Source organism: Haliotis rubra, unplaced genomic scaffold (genome assembly GCF_003918875.1).
Source record: "Haliotis rubra isolate DU_JTF1 unplaced genomic scaffold, ASM391887v1 Scf515, whole genome shotgun sequence".
Taxonomy (NCBI): domain Eukaryota; kingdom Metazoa; phylum Mollusca; class Gastropoda; order Lepetellida; family Haliotidae; genus Haliotis; species Haliotis rubra.
The window spans coordinates 653,057-660,913 of NW_025767208.1; the positions used below are offsets into that span (position 1 = coordinate 653,057).

Here is a 7,857-nt window from a genome sequence, read left to right on the forward strand (position 1 = left end):
TTTAAATTTAATTACTAGTTTTACATTTATATCTGTGATATTCTAGTTGTTTTACTGTCCTTCGTTGACAGGATTTTATACTCTGTCTTTAATTATTGTTAATATATATGTTGTTTTAGTCCCGATATGGCTAAAATATTGCCAAAGTGACTTTTATATTTTAACTCACTCATCTGAAAAACATTTTATGGCATCAGAAATATCATAAAACGTTCAGGTTTGAATTTGTCAGCACATAGAATTTCATATAAAGGCCAGTTAGCCTTTTAAAATTCCATCTTGATGATGGAGGAACATCAGCTGGATTCACGGGTTTTAGTATTGTTGGGACATTTTAACTCACTCACTCATTAAAATCACATCGGCAATATTTCAGCCATATCGTGAAGAATATATATTAATAAGGTTCAAGTTAGATAAAATAAATACTTGTCAAGGAAAGACATTAAAGTCTCCAGATATCAGACTTTCTATCATAACTATAAAAGCCATAAATATATAGTGCTTCTAAATAACGATACAATACAAAATCGGCTAGATGAACTCAACCCAAAAAGAACTAGAATCTGTACTTTACTAAGAAAGTGTAATCCTAAATATAACATATGTTACATATGTTACGGCTATAGATCGCTAACAACTGACGGTAGGTCACCATACTAGAGATTAAGCTCGATTTATACCATCCCTTCAGATGTTAGCGACTGCATGCAATTAGCCAATCTACATATATACTGCAATTAAAAGCTGTGGTATTATATATAACTATGCTTTGAATGATCTGGGGGACAATATTTTACAGTACTTCAACCCCCATCAAGGGAAATATCCCATCGTATGAAAAGAGACCCTAGGTGCACGCCAGTGTTTCACATGTATATGTACGCATTCCAGGGCAGAGTATACGTGTTCCAGTTGGTTGATTGGTATTTGGGCGCTGTGGCCTGCTACGTCATTGCTGCACTCGAGTGTGTAGCCGTTGGCTGGTGTTACGGTAGGGACAGTTACAAATAGCATTCTTATATATTAATAGAAGCATCAAAACCTGTTCCACATTCATAAGTTTATCTTTGTTATATAAGCTTGAGTGGATAGTACGATTCAGATCATCTCACGAGCATGTGAACGACTCGTTACCAAAAATGATATGGTGGGCGTACTCTGATCAACTGATGCACATGTGACATGAAAAGGCAAGTCATATAACCTCAGTGAATGGGAGAACATGGGTTCACGACACGTGTTGCCATGAAACCGTGGTGAATAACATGTATCCTTGTGAGGAATGGACGCCCGATCATCAGCACGATAATAACCTTCATAACGTCTTTCAACTATACACATAAACCCGTCCATGATCTTCACAAGGAAACACATTATATATAGATAATAATATCATTACATTCAAACACACTCATACATATACTATTCCATAAAGAAACGCATAACCCAGAAATCTGTTGCGAAAATGCTGTATTTTCAAACATGTATAATTCGTCCACAAAAATACTTAAGATATGATTTTTTACGTCATTTGAGAAGAAGGTATTGTCTATACAACCAAGTGGATAATTTTAGATAACGCAGACGTTGAGCGCGATGGTGACCATGTAGCATGGTCCCGACGTCGGGTCTCCTGTCTCTCAGTCCAATCTCTCTCAACCTGTTCCTTACAGTTTGACCGGATATCCTCCGAAATCCAGGCAGCCTAGCTACTGTGCTCTCACACGTGGCAGTACGGACACGCAAATGAAGTACCCGGATGTACCGATCTTGGGCTGCAGTGGTGACTCGAGGTCTGCCTGCAAAGGGACGGTCATTTGTTATACTTGTTTGGTTGTAACGAGCTGCAAGGCAGTGATATCGTGCTCAGACTAACATTCAGACGCCTGGCAACAAAACTGGTAATCTCCAGCGTGCATTCCTTCAGTGTCGCAGCGTCAAGACGTGGCGTAGTGATTTGACCTTGAAACTCCTTCAAAACGAATGCCGATGTCCGAAAGTTATCTGGATTTTTATAGCCAGACAGTGCATGCTCTTTGCTGCACAATTTCAACTGGAAGGTGATTTCTGTTGCGTTGTGGCGATGCATTTTTAATTCTTGTAAAAAATCTCATCAAAATCAACATTCTCAGGTAAAGTCGACTTTTCACTTGTGCAATTGAAGGGGTTAGAATAAAAAGGAGGTTAAATCGAATTTATTTTTTTAGTTTTGAGGGCAAAATTGTATGTAAATGTTTGCCAAACAGTCTTTGAAATATCAAACACAAGCAAAATAAAGTATTTTATGTGCGTTTCACATCAATAATAATTCAAAAATATTTTAAAAACCTCCATTTATGAAGAAATGCTAAAAATGTAGGTAACCCTGTTGTTATTCTAACCCCTTCAATTGTGTAAAATCATCTTATCAACACTTTTGTTACATAATTTGACAAATGTTTGAACACAATAGGTAATTAATAGATATTTAAAAATACAACACACCTATGCGTTTCTTTTGGGGGATAGTATATCTTCACATTGAAACTAATTATATACATGTATATAGCAGTAAATGAGATTTTAAAATGACATGTCTCATTTATTTCTATGTATATGCATACAATTAGTTTCAATGTGAAGATCGTAATCGGGGTATCACGTTTGCTGATTTGAGCGATGCATATGCCTGTTATCAGTTGCACAACCCAATTACACAAGTCTATGATCAAGACGTAAATGACTGGAGTATTGGGTTGAAATTCGAGTAATTACAGCACACCGTCATACAGCTGGAATACTGCCAAGTGCACCATTTAGCAAGAAACAAATGCAAGAGAATGGAAAACTCATATCATTCCAACCATGCTTCGGTGTTGGGAATCCTGCATGAATTGAATCAAAATTCGTGTAATTTTTTAGCCACTGGAAGAAGAGTTAATATATCTTCATTGGCTTGCTTACTCCCAAGGGGTAGTAACAAAGTCTTTGCGTGGTATGGTGACAAAAATTCCGTTCATATTTTTCTGACACGAATTAACAAACTGTATTTGACAGGTGTCGAGCGTTTCTCTGCTGATGTGCAAATGATGATTGGAAAACGCCTACCTGTGATCTACAAAGTTGTTTGTTTCATCATCGTCCCTGCTCTCCTGACCGTAGGTCTCATATTTTTCCGTATCGATTTACGCCCTAAGAATTCATATGGAACTCGTAAAGATCCGGGTTACAATTGGTCTTCAGAAATCCACGCTTTTCGTAAGAGGCCACTTACGGGATCGGGTGGTCAGGCTCGCTAACTTGTTTGACACATGTCATCGTATCCCAATTGCTTACATCTGTGCTCACGCTGTTGGTCACTGGATTGTCTGGACCGGATTGGAGTAGTTACAGACCACCGCCATATAGCTGGCACACTGCAGCGTTACAAAAACACACAAACAAACAACAAAAGTAACTGCTACGTATACTGTACAACTGTCCTCTCATATTTGTATCAATGTTTTGCTTCCAAATGAATTAGTACAGCTTCTTAGTGTAGCTTTCAAACTTAGTATATGCATCAACAAGTGACCGAGGGTGATGTTCATCTTCATATGGTTTTTGGTCAGATAAACATGTGTGTACTTCTGAATATATACTTGAGAATGTAGTTGGGGAACTAAAATATGTCATTGCAGATAGCTTTGGTTTTGACGTTGGCTTCATACAAGTCTCCAAGATACGGTGAGTACGACTACCCCACGTCGGCCATCGTCTTCGGATGGTTCATTGCTCTTGTGTCCGTAGTTCCTGTTCCAGCATGTATGGTCATACAAATACTCAAGATGGAAGGACCCCTGGCACAGGTAGAAACTGTTCATATCAGATGCAACTGAATCCTCACAAGTTATTTAAGAAATACATCTTCGCTCTACCACCATGTATAGTGTAATAAAACACTTTTGCCCTGAACTATTATAGTTAAAGCACGAGGACGCTTGCGTCCGAGTGCTTTAACGTTATAATAGTTCAGGGCGAAAGTGTGTTTTAATACACTCATACATGGTGGTAGGGCGAAGTGTATTTCTTCTAAGATGCCAAATTTAATACTTTCTAAAGATAATTACGATTAATTTAAGGCAGAAAACAAACGACGGTGTCGGTGACCTAAATTAAGAATCCTCGCACAGGGCTAACTGGCGCGCTGTTCTATTGATGTGTCTGCCCCCTACGTTAAGACGAACGTTACCAGAAAAAAACAAATGATAACAGTTTGATGACGGTTTACGTTCGGATTAAATATCTTCTCTGAATTATTTTAATTACATCTGTCATTAACGTAAACCATATGGGGCAATATGAACGTTGCATTTCTACTACCAGCGTAAGTTTAGATCAGTACATCCAGAGGAAGTTGAGTAGTCAAGCGACATTCCACAATTGCATTGTGGGAATGTAAACATTGCAAACGTTACCGTGTCGCTGAAAACTTGTGAGTCGAAATGACACATTTTAACCGTCGTAAAACATAAACGTAATGTTTCCACCAGTGATGTTAGCTGCGTGAAGCAACAGCAAACCAAGAAACTGGATGCAACGGTGTAGTTTACTGTAGGAGGCCGTACGAGGCGATGACAACTGACATGCATCGTGACGTCGCTTACATTGTGACGTAATGTAAAATGGTTCGATTACAAGGGGCACACTAGAATGGCGCAGTGACGGGATAACGTCATTCAATTGTTACGTCATCAAAAAACTATACCTTTATTGTCTGATAATGTATTTTTTTTCGATTGTTCTAACCGCTAGGCATCTTAGAAAGGTAATTTTCATGTGCTTAGTCTGGGGTTAACACAGGTCCGAGAAATGTATAATTCCTTTTCGTAAGGTGCGAAGGAAATAATGTGGTGGGAAGTCGTAACTTTTACACATTTACACGTAGCTGGAAATTTGCGGTACAGCGTTTAACAACAAACATGGTCCAATAAGGTTCCGCAAGTTAAAACAAAAATATGTCAAATAATTTCTACATCCTTTAGCAATACAAAGAAGTCATAATGAAAGTGGTCAGATTGATAGTAGTAAAACTATCCATGAATAAGTTTGAGGTGTTGTCAGGCAGCAAACCAAATGTGACGAAATTGCTCGCATATAATGGCCTGTAAAAAAACCCTGATACCACAATCATTAGGTTGGTTTGTTTTATTCTCATATAGCTAGTTTCAATCCTTGTGTTACGTTCCACCTCATCAACACATCGACAGCAATGTAAATATATTATAATTATGATTATTGTAGTAAACAAAATGAAAATTTATCTCATTGTTTGCTTCTTTATTCCAAGTGTCAAATGTCAGTTCTCATTCTCATAATTCATGTTCATGTTCCTCAAGATTCATAGTTCATATTCAGGTTTTCACTTCTCATATTCAAGTTCATGACATACATATTCAACTTCATAATTTTCTTCACTGAACTCAAACTAGATTTAATCGAATTGTGATATTCTAGTCGTTATACTGTCCTTCGCTGGCAGGTTTTTATAAATAAGTATGCATATGTTTATTCTTAGTACCTCCCTGTTTGTCGTCACAATATGGCTGAAATATTGCCGATGTGACGTTAAATATTAACTCACTCACTCACTCATAATTCTCATCACAAATCCTCTCCATAACAGACGAATGAAACGATTGACTGTAAACAAAACCAAAAACACTAATACGTACCTACAGTATTACATATCTAAGAAAATTACAGTCAATAAAATGCAAACAAAGGGGAAAAAAATAGATAAAATATGGTTACTTTAACAGCTCAGAAATTATATGGAAATAATATAGAAATTAACCTTAAACATTAGAAAGAATAACTAAATAAACCTACACCCTAACCTTATAAAATATCCTTTAAATTTACTGAATGAAGAAATTTAACAAGTGCATGAAAACTGAGTACCTTTATCAAAACATTGCAATAAAACATGTAAAATTTATATAATAGAAATATTTTCGGCATTACCATATCTCAAACACAAGGATAAATTATATTAACAATGAAAATATACACATACCATTTTGTTAGACCCATATTCTCTAATTTCCACTTCTCAAAACAATATGTCTTCATACAGCAAGTCAGCATGCTCCATACAAGAACACTGAATGAAGGGCTCCTTACAGGGGACGCTGAGTGAAGAGCTAGTAAAATCTCAATTTTGGCTCTTACATCCCAGCCCCCAATTACATATAGCTTAAATCGGAGTAATTACCAAATACCTGATACTAATGATTAACATGTAAATAAAATAAAATACTTTAAAATGATTAAGGGTGGTACCGAAAATAACATATATCAATTTTACTCAAAAACTTAACTAAAGAAACGAATAATATGGCAAAAAACAACAAAAATAAAAGAATTACTTAAACTTTACAAATTTAGATACCTTACTGAAAATACCCAAATAGAAAAACAAAATTTCTCTTTACAAACATGAGAAACACCAAAAAAATGTTATACCCTTGAGAAATAAAAATACTTTTTGGCTGAATACAAATACTTCTAACAATTACTCACTTGGGGAAATGTATCAATTTCCTTGACATACACTGCATTTTGTAAGACTTTATGATCCCTCGCTTTCATGGATCATACACAACTTTGTAACTGGTCTCACCAAAGTTGTTGATTTGGTCTTAACCTGAACAGTTCGAACAAATACTTTTCGATCTTTAAAGACCTCTATTACTCTGCCCATGTTCCATGAATTTCTGGGCATATTGTTTGTGAGTAGGGCAATGTGTCCAACTTCAACATTTCTCTTTGGTTTTGTCCATTTTTGCCTCAGTTGAGTAAAGGCAAATATTCCTTAACCCACCTTTTCCTAAATATGTTCGCCAAATATCAAACTTGGCGCCTTCTTCTCACAGTGTAACTGTCCGCTTTGTCGAATGTTCCTTGGGGCGCCTGCGCGGGGCAGTAGTAGGTGGTTCGGAGTGACCACACATAGGTCACTGAGGTCATTCGGCACTGCTGTGATTGGTCGCGCTCAGTTGATTTTACCATACACTAGCAGAACTGTGCTTCATAGTCAGTTGTGTAAAAGATTTATAGGTTATAGCGAAGATATATTCGGTCATTCGTCTGGTCAAAACAAATATATTAACAAAACCTATGACTGGTAACAAAATACTTATGCATATTTTCATTTTATTTCCAATGTAACTTTCATTGAAAGCTTTTAAAGTTATTAAAAGTATAAGCAAAATCATATCTGATGAGAATCTATTGTTGAAAATCAATAAAATTACTTTCTTTTGGTTCAAATTTCCATTTCAGACACATAAGGACGCAAGTGGTTGCAGATTCTTTCCAAGTTTTCACTGAACCGAGACATAGTTACCCAGCCGGAAATTAAACTTCACAGACTAATGCGGGTGATGGTTAAATAGAAATTTAACAACAGAATGAGTCCTTCCCAATTTCAGTTGAAAGATACCAGCAAAACCTCGGAATGCCTTTTTTCCCTTCATCTGTTTATGTCCTTCTGGGGAGGATTCATAACATACAAACACAATGATCTGTTCTAGGCCAAGGTCTAGGTCAACCAAGAGGCCATCGCCCAACCTCACCTGTGGACAATCCTGTTCTTCGTAATGGTGTTTTCGACTCAATGGAACGCACATGTTCTTAAGGAAGGATGACAATATATGGATGAACATGCTCTTATTGAAAACGACCGAATCCTTTCCACATTCATAAGACATATCTGCTAAAAGTTGTGTTGATTTACAATTCCGGCATTTCCGTTTTTATGAATTTATCAAAATAGTGATGATATGAGATGTTCATGAAAAGGCTAGCGAACCATGCCCCATTGCCAAATGG

General features: G+C 36.7%; 1 long non-coding RNA gene across 1 annotated transcript; it reads left to right on the forward strand.

Annotated features, from left to right (window-relative positions):
- The first annotated feature begins 977 nt into the window (after positions 1 to 977).
- Positions 978 to 3,781, forward strand: LOC124292377. Its single transcript, XR_006902439.1, has 3 exons — positions 978 to 994; positions 3,040 to 3,140; positions 3,663 to 3,781. It is a non-coding gene; the product is annotated as an uncharacterized LOC124292377 (long non-coding RNA).
- The last annotated feature ends 4,076 nt before the right edge of the window (positions 3,782 to 7,857 follow it).